A 16,212-nucleotide genomic window follows, 5' to 3' on the forward strand; every position below is an offset into this window, starting at 1 on the left:
CTTAGGTTGCATGTCACATATAAATTCTCTTTGATCAATATGGAGTTCAGTTTTTATTCGGTAGGAACTTATTACCAGTCCACACATGAAGGTATTTCTACTTGCACTATTTACCTCAAATTTACTTCCGTAATAATATGTTTTTAATTTGGGTTGGAAGGCACCTTGCGAAAAATAAAAGTAATTTGGGATGATAGAGATTTGAAATTTATACTATTACGTATAGGAAACTATTCCAAAATGAATTTTATAGAGTTCTGTAGAAGCAAAGCAAAAAAAGAAGGTGATCTGTAAGGAGACATATAGCTAGGATACTTGAAATTCTGTACAAAACCTCCAGACGTTGAGGAAGAAGGGCCATGACAAAGGCAGAAAAAGAAAGAACTGCGGCACTCATTATCTCCAGACGTTGAATCAACCATTCAGTTGCTGCAAAATTATAGAAATATGGACTGGCATTCTTGTCGACAAGATCCAAATTTGTAGAAAAGAAACGATCTTCTTCCTCGAAGGCCCTTATTGTTATAGCCCCTGAAATCGATTCACCTAAGTGATTTGCCACAGCAGACTTGGTAGTACCATTGATCCGCATCAATTCCTTGGCTGACGCTAGATAGTACCTCTGCATGACCAAACATAACAGGTTTCAGTTAATGAGAACAATGAATGCAAAAATATCATTGGCACGGATACATAGACATGAAGCTTAGCCGTAAAGAAACAAAATCATACCAATTACCTGCAACCAAATTGCCAAAATTATCATTGGCACGGATACAAACAGAACTTGCCATGTAATAACAACCAATACACCTAAATTGCTATATGCATTAAAGATGGCACCAAGGCTAAACACAAATGAAAATGGAACATCAAGGTCAACAAGGCTCAAATCTGAAGAAACCTGCATTAGAAGAAAAAGGGAACGAGTTAATCTTGGTGTAAAACATAATTGAAACTTGTTTTACCATTCATATAAGAACTCTTACCCGGCTGAAAACCCTTCCTAGAGGTGTAGAATCGAAAAAGGACATTGGTGCACGGAACAATGAATTGAGTAGCTGGGAAAATAAGGATCTTGATGACTGGATCCCAAGAACAACGACTAGTAAAAATCTTGATAGCAAGAAGAATATCGTGCAAACTCCGATAATAATGTACACATAAACTAACTTCAGCGTGCTAACATGAGGATTTTGGACATTAGCAGCCATCCATGAGTTCTGTGATATTTGCCCAGCTATGAAAATTATGTGAAAAAACATACACAAAGAGAAATAGAGGAAGCCTTTGTGCTGGCGCAGGTAAATCATATAAGGCTTGAAACCTGCATCCCCTGTTTCTCTTTCCTCTTCCTTGATCAGTTGGTTTTCCTGTGATGGCTTCACAGACTCTGTATTTCTGCTTCCATGAATATCATCTGTCACCTTTTTTGACACTTCCTTAGATCTTTGCGGAGGTATGTTTTTATTAAGATCCACAGCACCAATAGTATCCTTATGGGAATTTACAAGGCCTATAAATTTTTCACAATCTGTCAATAGATCTTGATAAGGCGCAGACCGAATAATCTCTCCATCTGACATGAACTGCCAAAAATCATCACTAGTTTTAGATGACATCAAAAAATATGTAAAAAAATTACAGATCAAAATACATCAGAGACACAAATATCATCATAGGGTGACATTTTCGAAGGGGTGACAGGTACCAAAATGGAGTCAAATACGGGTAAAAAATCCACTTGGTGCGTCACCAAAAGGACAGTCTTGTCCGATAGAGCACTCATGACATATTCCTGTTACAAAGAGCTTTGTAAAAATGTCATAATCAAAAGCAATACAACATGCATATGCTGATATGATCCTTACATTGAAGAGACTTGTGGCTGTATGTGCATCAACAGCACTGAAAGGGTCATCAAGAAGATAGATATCTGCATTTTGGTATAGTACACGAGCAAGCTGGACTCGCTGCTTCTGACCACCACTAAGATGTACTCCTCTCTCCCCAATTTGAGTACAATCTCCATATGGCAACATTTCAATGTCCTTGACCAACGAGCATCTCACGAGTGTGTTGTGGTATCTTTCCCCGTCCATCGACGATCCAAAGAGAATATTGTCTTGCACAGTCCCAGATTGGATCCATGCATTCTGAGAAACATATGCTATTTTCCCGTAGACTTGGATCTGAAAATTTTATGCAAATCAGGAATTTGCTATAAAGCTTTTATGAAACTGTTATGGCGCTGCTAGAAGGAGGGCGCAAGAAGGCTGGCCGGGGGCCTTTTTGCCCACGGCCGGGCAAGAGGGAAGGGATTTCCTTCTTAATTCTTGCTTGATTAGATTGATACATCTCCTCTCTTTATATAGAGAGGTTTACTTGACTCCCAAGCAAGGCTTACTTGACCCCTAAGCAAACGACCCTTATCTCTAATTAACCCTAAGACTAATGAGCCTATTACGTACTCTAACACTACACCCCACCTGGACATGCAGCTTGTCCTCGAGCTGCAGCCTAACTTATAACCATGACTCGACGCAACACAAACCTAACACCTAAAAACAAGCCTTTTACATCTCGGCTTCTTTTATTATTCTCAACCTGAAATGGACTGGGACGCTTTATTTTGGACCCCTTAACAAAAAGTGGACACCATCCGCACGTCGGACGTGCACGTGTACAGCCACCTGGATCCCATGGACACCACCTAGACCAAAGGAGTGCATGTGTATTGCCACCTGGAAGTGGTCGCAAGAGCAACCAGCAGAGGCGCCCTCGCGGCGGCCGGCGGCGGAAAGCAGTGATGCTATGCGGTGCGCTCCTGTTGGTGACACCCTACCTTCTCCCCGCCGGACTGCTGTTGGTCTGCACCGCACAGGAAAGAGTGGAGGGCTTGCGATGGAGGCTGGCGAGGAAGGGTGCGCCTCCCCACCCGCCGATGTCGCAGACTTTGAGGACGCTGCCCGCGGGGAAAACAGCATGCCCGCCGTCCGTGGGGGAAACCGCATGCCCAAGATCCCCGACGCAGCGGACGAGATCGAGGTCCTTTGCGCAGCAAAGGGCAACTTGGAGGAGCGGCAGCTGCAGACCACGCATCTCCCGCACACGCCGACGCACTAGGAGGCCGCGTGCAACAGCCTGCAGCCTCACCGCCGCCGACACGTGGCGGGTAGCGATCCAAGACGGAAGCGGTGACGGCGACGGTGGGGACTTGATCTGCTGGATGTGGACGCCCTGGGATGACGGCGGCGCTGATGGGAATGAGGTCGTCGCACTCCCGTCGTAGGGCATCCCATACTGGGCTGCGGAGCTGACCGGCGGTGGCTGCTGCAGCTGCAGCGGTTGCTGCAGTGTCGCGCCGGGCAGCGGCAGCGGCTGCTGCGGCGGAGCGCCGGGCGCGGCGGAGGCCGCCAGGAGCGGCGTCTGTAGCTGCAACCAGGGCTGGGCGGTGGTGGCGATGGATGGCAGCTGCGGCGGCCCGGCGAGCGCGGCGAAGGCCGCCTGGTGCGGCGGCTGCCACGGCAGCCAGGGCGGCACGGGGGCGGCGATGGGCGGCGCAGCTGGGTGCGGCCCGTAGGACCCGGCCAAGAACATGTGGATATCCTGGACCGTCTGGGTTAGGTTCTGCAGCACCCCGGACACCTCCTCCCAGGTGAGGACGGCGGGGCGGGCGCGATGGAGGATCCCGGCGCGGGCAGGAGCGGGGCGACGGTCGTGGTGGTCACCGGAGGCGACATGGTGACCGACAACGGAAGAGACGGGCTTGGCGGCGGTGAAGACATGATCGAACCGAAGCTAGCTGATACCAAATTGTTATGGCGCTGCTAGAAGGAGGGCGCAAGAAGGCTGGCCTGGGGCCTTTTTACCCACGGCCGGGCAAGAGGGAAGGGATTTCCTTCTTAATTCTTGCTTGATTAGATTGATACATCTCCTCTCTTTATATAGAGAGGTTTACTTGACTCCCAAGCAAGGCTTACTTGACCCCTAAGCAAACGACCCTTATCTCTAATTAACCCTAAGACTAATGAGCCTATTACGTACTCTAACAGAAACATGAATTGAATAATGTAGTTCATGTTAACAAATATTGTCAAGCATAATTTTCATACAAAACTTCGCAAACCGAACAGATGAATAATGTAGTTCATGTCTTTTAATCATGTCTAAATTCTTAATATGGCAGCTATTGCATTAACAGATGATGTTAGTGAAAAATCATACCATGCCTTCAGTTTTGCGGACCTCTCCGTGTACAGCAGCCAAAAGCGTCGATTTTCCCGATCCTACCTCTCCACAAATCGGAATCTTTTCTCCACCTTTGACTACCAGATTTATATTCTTTAGAGTTGGGTTTGATGTATTCTCATCCCACGAGAAGCTACACGAATTCATCGCTATAGGTACAGGGTAATCAATGCCAACGTAGGATTTTTTTCCTAACCTGTCCGTTTAGCTCAGGTGCATCAAGGAAGTTCGATATCCGAGCGAACGCAACCTTAGCTTGTATCACAAAGCCAATAGCATCTGGTATTAACCTTACTGGCTCTTGCACAAGACTTAGAGCTGCCACAAAGGTGAAGACATTGCTAGCATCAAGAGGGATTTTCAGAAGATAGCATGTCAGAAAGGTCGCTGCCGAAACCCAGTCGGTAAAGACCAGAACAGGAAAGCGTTGTATGCCCTCCTAAACTGGAATGCTGACAACCACTTGTACTCAACCTCTCTCAATCCCTCAATGGCCTTCTTGAAGTGAGATTCCCATGCATAAAGTTTCAACACCTTCATATGAACAAATGACTCACACATGGCCTTCAATCTCGCATCTTGTGCTTCCATAAGTTTACTCTTAAATTTGTGTTGCAGTCTGGCAAATGGAACGTTACACAGTACGATCATAATGATGATAACCAAAGATGAAATCATTGCAGCACCAACTGCATAGTATAGAATTGCCAGAGCAATGCAAAGCTGAACACTTGTTGACCATGTTTGATGGAACCAGTATGGGAATTCCCCAATCTGATGTGCATCGACGGTCACATAGTTCATAATATTTCCAGAAGAGTGCTTCATTTTTGCTGCATTTGATAGCTTCTGTTGTTTCTTATAAATAGCTGCCGACAGGAGTGACTTCACCTGCAATCCTATTCTCCGAGTGCGGAAATACCACTGTCTCTGTGACAATGATTCACAACATTTGCAGATGAACATTAACCCAGCAAGCACACAGCCTTCGTATTTGAAGGTCCCTTTCCCAAGTGACACATTGATGAATTCCTTGAGAATTATTGGGCCTGTTGATACGGCAAGAACCTTGAGCAAAGCAAAGAAACCCGAGACTAGGATCGCACGCTTGTGACAAGAAACAATAGTCCATAAGAAAGATGGTGTGGCTTGTGACTGCGACTGCTTCTTGCCGTTCAGCTCCTCCATGAACATCAAGTACTGGTTATGTGCTCGATCTGTGGCGCCTAGAAGTGGCATGTCTTTGTCTTCAAGGGGTTTCTTGTAGCCCACCTTTATTAGAGGATTCAACCACCAAAATGACATCTTGCTGAAAAACCCAGCTTTAGCAAAGGGAGTCACTTGACTCTCAGAATCAGCTACCTCTTCGTCTGAAAAAAAAATAGCTTTAGCAAAGGTAGCAGAAGTGATGTTCTTTTCTACTGCAGCACAAGGGACTGCCGGCGACGGCGGGGGCATGCGGTGCTGTTCCGTGTGTATGCCTTTTTTTTTCTCTTATTACGGAGGCAGCATTATTCGGATTACCTCTAACCGTGGACCAAATTATCCTTACAAAAATAAAATCAAAATAGAAATACCTAAAGATGAGTTGCCCAGAATAACACTATAATCTACGGTGGATATCATCTAATACTTCTAGCATATATGACTAGTAAATTGCACCGTAAAAGTCCTCAAAAAATATTTAGCTTTAGCAAAGGTAGGAGAAGTGATGCGGCTAGCTATGAAGCGGGAGGAAGTTGAGAGAGGATTTACTTGTGAGGGAATCCATCTGCGAGTGCAACCTCTGTCGCTTCCAAATGGATCAACTCCTGTCGCATCACTGCACCAATCATTAACGTGAAACTAGTCAGGACAAAGAACATATACTCTATCTTTATGAAGAAGCAGACAAAGAATAGAACTACAAATACTAGAACTGGAGCAACATCAGAGAGTCCAAACTCCAAACCCCAGGAAATTATCCAGAAATTTGAATGTTTGTTCCCAACACAATGATCACAGTGCAACATGAAAATAATGGAAACCCGAAGCTGAAGACGGAAACTGTACTCGTCAGTGATCATCAACTACCTTATTAATCCAGGGGAGAAGAAGCAACTGGAAGAACTTTTTTTGTTGGGTCTAGAAAAGATCGAGAGAGAAAGCAACAAAGATGCCAGTGCTGACCTCTCTAGGCTGCTGCTAGCTGGTGAGTAGTAGCGCCCTCCTCCTCCTCATCCAAGGTCCATTAACGACCTGTCCAAGGTCTTTTTCTTACTATAAGAACAGCAATGTTAACGTGACATATTTTCCGGAATCTCAGTCGTATGCTGAGAATCAGATCTTATTTAACCGATTCCGGTGGTAGCCACCAGCCTTATAATAATATACACCAAGTGGCTCCATAATTTTTATATAGACTAGAGACGACTAGCAAGATGTTGCTTACCAAATTTAGTTGTCTTCTAGCAGTTATGCAAACGCTAGCTAGTAGACTTGTTAATTGCGAGTCTTGAATATACTTGAAAATGGAGTCCCTCCAGTGCCACATTTTGTAGATCAAAAGGATTTTTGCCCTGTTTCATTTCATAGAAACGGAGCAACATCCAAGTCCACTCTTACATGCCTTGACAGGAAACCATCACATCTCACAAAGCAAAACCAGCTAAAGAAGCACCCTTCAACTTCGAAGAAATAGCAAATCCTATAGCTGAGGTGACACACAGCAAGCAGAGATAAATCTGAGCATAACAATGCTGTGTCTCGCTGCCGTGGTTACCGGCGTCCCCGGCCCCAGCTGAAGTGTGGTTTCTTTGTTCCTTCATCATCACCTGAGCTGCGGAGCTTCCACTATCTTTGCTCCCATAAGGAGCCAGCACTTGTCAAGGATCTGCAAGTTCGGTTTAGGACACTCACGCAATGGTCTTGCGTTTGAGTAATCTCAACAGTCGCTGATACATCGCCTGTAAAACAGACCATGATAATCGAGGAAAAAAAATGTCATTATGCAATTTCTAGGTAGCACACAACATATCAGCAGTAGTCTTATTCAAAGCAGCATTCTTGGTACTACTGAGCCAAAATCTAGCCACCTATTCAAAATTAGCAAATTCAGAGCATTGACAATTTCTTTCCACACCACTTGCTCCACATGACAAGTAACAAATAGAGGTTGGAAGGTCTCTTTCTCACAACACAACAAGCAAGATTCGTCATGAATTTGCTGTTCTTTGTATCAGGGTATATCACGGGTCAGGAGTTGTTATGTGATAGAAACCACAACAATACATGTATCCTATAGATTCGAAACAGCCGGGACAAAAACTGACATAACTCCCAAAAATTTAATAACCACACAAAGGGAGGAAGCATTGTACACGCCAGAACTGTGCATCTTCCGAAACGTCTCTGGTTCCGTTGTCAGGGTTAAGCCACTGCCATTCATTAACACAATCCAACACAGAATTGCATCGCTGGACACAGGAATTTGCCATTTATGGGATGGAAAACAGGCCTAAGTTCATGGAGAGACTTATATAGCCCAGCTCAAAGCAACAAATTGGACTGAAATTTGCAGATTTACAAAGTTGATTTTCGAATAGCTTTGTGGATGGATACAGTTTCATGGCATCTCCGCTGGTTAATTTCTGATGATTTAGGACAGATGCAACTGATAAGACTGATTCATTTGTTGATCATGCTTTAGCCTCAGATAGGTCAGACTTTCACAATTAAAAGTTCCCCAGCAAAGGTAAACTATATTATTTAGGAACAAAATTGACTAATCTTTGAAGAATACAGAGAAAGAAATAAAAGTTGAACATACACCTAACATGAATATATTTCTAAGTATTCTAAACGTTAAACGTTGAACTGCAATCTGAGTTCTAATAACTAACATAGATTGAACAAAGAAGACGATAAAACGAAAATGGAACACATGCTGATAAAATTGGGCATTAAAACAGACCTTACAATCACTACAAAATTGGGCATGAAATTCATCTACTCTACCGCTACTTGCTGGTAGCCTGACTGAGGCAAACGCTTATAAATCGGTGGAAAATTTTGCTATTGTGGGACTAAAAAGCATCCATACAGTTGAGTTGGTCTTGCCAGTATCAGAGGAGCCGGCCGGCGTCCCCTCCGCTACCGCCCGCCGCTGTTGTACTCTTATACGGCGTGGGGAGCGACGGAGATGCGCCGATGCGCGAACCCCGTGCTCCCCCTCCTCTCACGGTGGCCGCCTCCTCTCCATTGCCCACCGACCCCGAACTGACCCTACACTCCACCGGGGTGACGCGACCGAAATCCATCCAATGAGAGACCGAAGGGGGAGAGCGGAAAGCGGCCACATTTCTTGTAGGTCCTGGGCACGGCGGCGGAGGGAGTCTCCGGCCGGCACGGGGAGCGGCGCGGCTGTGTGCCGCCCGCATCGACGCCGATGCACACGGCGGCTCACCTGCAGGGAGCCCAAACTGGGCCGGCCCAGTAACAGCCTGCAGCGTCACGCCAACGTCAGGATGACGTCGTGCGTGTTTTTCATTTTGGTTTTTCGTTTTCCCTTCATATTTTTTTACTTTTGTTTATATTCGAAATATTCTTTTTTTTAGAGTATGCCAAAAGCGCACCTAAGCTTTATAGAAGGGGAAAATAATTACAAGAGGATTGTTTTGGCCTGTCACCACAAGTGGGCAAAGCCAAAGAGACTCCCACTCCTACTCCTACCATACACGACTACTCACACAAGTGTTGCACACTCCTTGCTCCTGCCGCTAGCCAAAGTCGCAGCTCTTGGTAGATCTTCGTGGAGAGTTCCTCTTCATTGCTAATGTCTTGGCCACCAAAAACGCGCCCATTCCTTTGCTTCCAAATACTCCAACAAGTTAGTAGCACCAGCGAATCAAATCCCTTTCGATATCCCTTGGGGATCCGCTTCCGGGCAGTTGGCCACCATTCCTGTAATACATCCGTCGCAAAGGGCATCATCCGCATGTCGATCTTAGCCCACTTGAAGAATTGGAACCACACTTGCCTCGAGTAGACACATTGGAGCATTATATGGTCCATCGAGTCCTCCTCTTGATCACACAGGAAACATACTGAAGTAGCATCCTGAAGACCATGTCGGAGTCTACGATCCGAGGTCCAAAGTCTTCGCTGCAGCGCCAACCACATGAACAGTCTGCAACCCCGTGGAGCCCAACATTTCCACAGTCCTTTTGCGCATCCCAATCTGATAGACCCCTCATTCATGATCCGATAAGCCGAAGAAGCCGAGTACTGTCCCGATGCCGACCACTTCCATATAGCTTGATCTTCCAATGAAGAGTCAATGTCCACAGTACATAATATCTCCCATAGTTGAATGAATTGGACAAGTGTAGGACCTTGAGAAGAGGTGTCTAGAGGGGGGGGGGGTGATTAGACACTAAGTACCAAAGTTACAGTTTTTAAGTTTCTTTAAAGTTTAAGTGGAGTTTAGGCACAAGTTTAACATTCACAACATATAGCAAGCAAGCATGCAAAGAGTATATGAGTAGCGGAAAGTAAAGCATGCAACTTGCAAGAATGTAAAGGGAAGGGTTTAGAGGATTCAAACGCAATTGGAGACACGGATGTTTTTGGCGTGGTTCCGATAGGTGGTGCTATCGTACATCCACGTTGATGGAGACTTCAACCCCACGAAGGGTAACGGTTGCGCGAGTCCACGGAGGGCTCCACCCACGAAGGGTCCACGAAGAAGCAACCTTGTCTATCCCACCATGGCCATCGCCCACGAAGGACTTGCCTCACTAGCGGTAGATCTTCACGAAGTAGGCGATCTCCTTGCCCTTACAAACTCCTTGGTTCAACTCCACAATCTTGTCGGAGGCTCCCAAGTGACACCTAGCCAATCTAGGAGACACCACTCTCCAAGAAGTAACAAATGGTGCGTTGATGATGAACTCCTTGCTCTTGTGCTTCAAATGATAGTATCCCCAACACTCAACTCTCTCTCATAGGATTTGGATCTGGTGGAAAGAAGATTTGAGTGGAAAGCAACTTGGGGAAGGCTAGAGATCAAGATTCATATGGTAGGAATGGAATATCTTGGCCTCAACACATGGATAGGTAGTTCTCTCTCAGAAATAGGATGCTGGAAGTATAGGTTCAGTCTGATGGCTCTCTCCACGGATGAAGAGGAGGTGGAGGGGTATATATAGCCTCCACACAAAATCTAACCGTTACACACAATCTACCAAACTCGATGGGACCGAATCGTTAAACTCGGTCAGACCGATTTAGCAAATAATGTGACCGTTAGGGTTTTCGATGGGACCGGAATGCAACTCGGTGGGACCGATTCGGTTAGGGTTAGGGCATAACGTAATCTCGGTAAGACCGATTACACAAACTCGGTGGGACCGATTTTGGTAATAAGCTTTCCAGAGAGTTGGTCAGGCAAACTCGGTTTGACCGATTATCAAACTCGGTGGGACCGATTTTGATAATAAGTTAACCAGAGAGCTTGCATTGTAATCTCGGTAGTACCGATTGCTCAAACTCGGTGAGACCGATTTTAATAATGGACATACACAGAGAGATTACAATCCCATCTCGGTGAGAACGAGATCCCTATCGGTGAGACCGATTTGCCTAGGGTTTTTGGCAGTGGCTAAGACATCCAAACTCAGTGGCGCCGGATAGAAAGAATCAGTGGGGCCGAGTTTGACTTTAGGTTTAGGACATATGTGTGGAAGTGGGAAAGCAGTTGAGGGTATTTGGAGCATATCACTAAGCACTTGAAGCAAGAGGCTCATTAAGCAACACCTCATCCCTCCTTGATAGTATTGGCTTTTCCTATAGACTCAATGTGATCTTGGATCACTAAAAGGTAAAATGAAGAGTCTTGAGCTTGAAGCTTGAGCGAATCCTTTGTCCTTAGCATCTTGAAGGAGTTCCCACATCCTTTAGTCCATGCCACTCCATTGTTGAACTTATCTGAAACATACTAGATAAAAGTGTTAGTCCAACAAAAGATATGTTGTCATTAATTACCAAAACCACCTAGGGAGCACTTGTGCTTTCAATCTCCCCCTTTTTGGTAATTGATGGCAACATACATCAAAGCTTTAGATAAAGATATAAAGAATAGTAAGTAAAGCTTTGGAAAGACATGTAACAAGCATAGGCTCCCCCTACATGTATGCAATCATGTGAATATGAAATATAGAAGCATGTGATAGCATAACCATGATAGAGCAGGCAATGTGTTACATGTATCTTGGCCATATGCATCAGAGCAAAACGTATTAAAGGAAATACCTTCATGCCCATGAGTCCTTCTTGCAAACAGTATGTACATTAGCAAGAATTCCTCATACACATGATTGTGATGCATATACTTACCTTGTGGTCTTGAGTTGGCTTAGAATGGAATGAACCTGTGAAAACAAGGTTAGATTAACATAGATGCACTACTAGGGAAAAGCCTATACACAGAATCTTACCAGCAGGGCTCCCTAAAATACCACGCTACTGCTATTTAGCAGCAGCGCGTGTTAGAGAAACGCGCTGCTGACAGGAAAATAGCAGTAGCGCATCCACCACAAACGGCGCTGCTGCTATAATTGCCATGACCTCGCCCCCCCCCCCCCCCCCGCTAGTTATAGCAGTAGCGCACTTTATTGAACAGCGCTACTGCTATAGAAGTTAGCAGCAACGCGCTTATGGGAAAACCGCTACTGCTAAGATCAGCCCACAAGTTTAGTCCCACCTCGCTCCGTGAACAGGGTGTTTACCACCTTAAATATGTTATTTCTGAAACTACCACAACCAGTTGGTCTTCACTGAACTCTATGTGTAAAATTTGTGGCCGCAATATGAGTCCTCTCCAGTTCCTACCGGATAGGACTCATATTGACAATTCAGATTGTACACAGAAAGATCATTGATGGCCAATGTATTTTTGCATTGACGTATTTTTTGTATAGTTACACTTAGCAGTAGCGGTTTATGTGCAACGCGCTACCGCTATTCTGATTATCTGTAGCGCATTTCGGCAAACGCGCTACAACTATCCCTACCTTATCCCCACGCACACGACCGGCCCTCACTCACACTCTCACTCTCGCCCCCCGTGCCGATAACCGTCGTCGTGCGTCGCCGCCGCCGCCTTCGTCCGTCCGCCGCCGAGGTACTCCCCTCCTTCTGTCCCTCCTCCCTCCTCCTCGCACATCCTCCCTCCGCCTGCGGCCGCCCTCTCCCTCCTCTGCCGGCAGCCCTCCTCCCACCTCCCTCGACCTCGCCACTCCTAGCTACCTCTCCGTCGCCCCCACCCCCTGCCACTAGTTAGTACTAGATTTAGTAGTTGTAGATGTTAATTTAGGGTTCATAGCTAGTACTAGATGTTAATTTAGTTAGTACTAGATTTTTAGTAGTAGTAGATGTTAATTTAGGGTTCATAACTAGTTTAGTAAGTAAATTAGTAAACTAGTTGAAGTAGTTGAATTAATAGAATTAATGTATTTTTAGTAAGATAATTAATATAACTAGTTGAACTACTTTATTTTTAGAAAGAACTAGTTTTTTTCTATTTATAGTAAGTTTATATTTAGTAAGAACTAGTTGAATTAATAAAACTAGTTGAACATGTCATATTTGTTGTTATTTTTTAGTTTAAGCAATTATTCGGGATGTATTAGTGATAACTTATATGGTTTCAGGTGACCACCGTCGTCCCCGTCACCGACCCCCTCTGACATCCCCACCGTCGTCCCCGTCACCGACCCCCTCCGACATCCCCGCCGTCGTCCCATTCACCGACCCCCTCTGACATCGAGGTGAGACCAGCCAAATATCCTTGTATATCTTGTGTTGTTGCTCAAATAGGATATGTGGTTGCCCAAGTGGCCCTTCATGTTCAATTTACATCTCCGACTGGCCTATGTTTTGCCGGAGTGTTGTTTAATTTCCGTTCCGGTAAATTTCAGGCGCTCGATATGTCCTTTTTTAGCAAAGGTCATGCCGGATTTTTTTCGTGAATTCTGGCATGACTTGTGCTAGAATATGTACAAGTTTAATCTTTGAATTATGAACGTAGGAAATGTCGTACTCGGACGATGACAGTCTCCCGGGGGAGTGTAGCTAGTGCCACGGCGATCGAGGTATGTGCGACAGGTTCGTTCGGCTGGACGAAGATTGGCGCTTCAGCATTAAGCTCGAGGAGACCTTCGATTGTGAAACGGTACGCAACAACGACAAGTGTTTTTTTTTTCGTAATTAAGCATGACTTCAACTATTTCAACGTCTAATTTTCATATTTTACAATTCGACTAGCTTATCCCATGCCATGCAAGACGCTATGTCTTGGAGAGGATGGGTTTTGAAGACCATGAAAATTTCGAAACAAAGAAAATACACCTAAGGACCCATCATGATATGGATTTTGAAGTAAACCTGTGCAATGCTCAGAGCGTAACCCATTTTGGTTGCCAAAATTGGGAAGCACTTTGCAAAATGTATGGTTTTTATGAGGGTATGATTGTCACCATGGATCTTGGTGATCCTGACATCGAGCAAGACAATATGGACATTTGGGTCCTTGTTGATACGCTTCCCGTTGTACCGCTATGTGAGTTTCTCAAACATAGTTATTAACTAATTTATATTGTTTATTTCAAAATAGTTGACAGCTTATTTCCATTGACAGCTTATTTTGATTCTTCAAAGACTATGCGGAAGATGGTAGATAAAACCCACTACACCGATGGCACCGAGTTAACGTATAAGGAGAAAAATCATCTGATCGCATTTTGTACTCTTCTTGAGAATTACAATAACTATTATCGAACTCCTCCAAATTATGGTGAATACGTGCCACTAGTGCATGTGTTGAACCACGGTAACTTCTCTGGAGATACCCTGGTAAGATTGTTTACTATTACGACATCCATGCATCTTTTGCATACTTCTAAAACTAGTACATCATTGCTAACTACGAAGTTATTATTATGTTTCTCAACAGAAACTCCCGATGGATTGTGTGCCTCATATGATGTCTCTGCATGGTCGCCTCTCAGTTCTGAACATACTGCCAGGTAAATCTACGGAGCTCACCTGTGCATATTGGATTTCTAAAACCCGTGAACACATGTTCATTAAAGAATGGAAGAAATGTATGGACATTTGCAAGGAGGTTCTTGGAAGTAACATTCAGCAAAAGGCAAGAATTGGAGACAGGCTAATCTCCATTCTCCATAATGGAGAGCCAGGGGCTATCTTGTTTTTTGCTATTTTACCTTAGAAAATGTAGTAGGTCTTAATCGAATGTAATAGGTCCTATGAGGTACAATATGTTTATTATGTGGTAATGTGTTAGAGTTGATAATGATGATCTTGAGGAGGTGTTATGTGATTTCAATGATGAAAACGATGATCTTGAGGAGGTGTTATATGACAATGATGTATTATGATGATAAGTTGTTAATGATATGATGATGATGATGATATTATTATATCATTGGGTGAAAGAACCGCAGATTAGTTTCATTATTATGTAAAAACAATCTCTAAATTCCTGTTGTATGAAAACTTGTGTAAAGGTGTATGAATACAACATGAAATAAAAAAGAAATAAAATACTAAATAATAGTAGTAGCGCGGGAGAGGAGAAGCGCTACTACTAATTACCAGTAGCGCTGTTCTGAAGGAGCGCTACTACTAAGTCAAGTTACCAGTAGCGTGGGTCGAGGCGCGCTATTGCTAAGCATTAGTTGTAGCGCCTTATCAGTAGCGCTCCTCCCGCGCTACTGATAGGCCTAAAACCCGCGCTGCTGCTAGGCTTTTCCCTAGTAGTGATGCATCTACTAGCCAGAGCAAACAGAAGAAGCCACAAGAATACCAAGACTGGGATGACATGTAGAGAGTGAGTACTGAGTACCACATTGGATTAGACATGTCCCCAAGAGTAAAGATATGCAATGAATTTGAATGATCTCTTTCCCTTAGATGTCTTGCTCCCCCTGAATCTAACATGGGATACTGGAGAAGATAGGGAACAGAAAATTAGAGCTGAAAGATATAAATGAACAGAGCTAATGCAAACTAATGCAAGTAAGCACATATGAACATGTCTTTCCCCTCAAGAAGACATGTGGCATCTCTCCTCTTGAACACCAAGCATCTGGGATCCTTGAGAAATACTTTCTACTAGTATTCTCTCTCCCTGGAGATCTCTCTCTCCCCCTGAAGGATCTCTCTCCCCCTCTGAGATGTGATCTCTCTCTCTCTAAATGATAAGCTTTGATGTGATCTCTCTCTCCCCCTTTGACATCAATTTCCAAGAAGGGCTTGATAAAGATGTAATCTCTCTCTCTCTCTCCCTCTGGAATTTTTTGTGAATGGGTTTGATCCTTGAGTCACACCATAAAGCAATGATTAAAAATGTGATGCTTGTAGAGGACAAGATTCATTGAGTGGAGCTGGATCAGAAGTAACACAGAATATGTGGCAAAGAGTTTTTCCTGTTATAAAATCGGTGGCACCGAGTTTTAGGCTTCGGTCATACCAAAAAGATTCGGTTGGACCGAAAATAACAAATCGGTGTAACCGAGTTCATCGCAGAGAAAACACTTGTCACCTCAGCTCACTAGACTAATAAGATCTCACAAAGATTTGCAAGGAATTAACTGAAAGATATGCAAAGAATTAGATGCAAAAAATGCAGAGAAAACAGAAAGAAATCTAGATGAAGTTTTTTTTGAAAGGGGAAACACAAATGCATGAGACAAATGCAAAAACTCAGAAAAGAACACAGGAGAACTTCATCTAGAGATGGTCGGCGACAAGGTCACCTATGTTAGAGTATATTGACTTAGGAGTCAAGTGAGATCACTTGATCATAGGCCATACTCATCGTTTAAGCTCAAAATGGGGTTGACATTTTTCGTTTAAGCATCTTGATGTATTCACATCTTGTCGAGTTGCTTTAACTCA

General features: G+C 44.3%; 1 pseudogene; it reads right to left on the reverse strand.

Annotated features, from left to right (window-relative positions):
* Window positions 1-198: 198 nt before the first annotated feature.
* LOC123159385 (ABC transporter C family member 10-like) lies at window positions 199-8,719 on the reverse strand (annotated as a pseudogene).
* Between the last annotated feature and the right edge of the window lie 7,493 nt (window positions 8,720-16,212).

The sequence above is a fragment of the Triticum aestivum genome, chromosome 7B (genome assembly GCF_018294505.1).
Source record: "Triticum aestivum cultivar Chinese Spring chromosome 7B, IWGSC CS RefSeq v2.1, whole genome shotgun sequence".
Lineage (NCBI taxonomy): Eukaryota > Viridiplantae > Streptophyta > Magnoliopsida > Poales > Poaceae > Triticum > Triticum aestivum.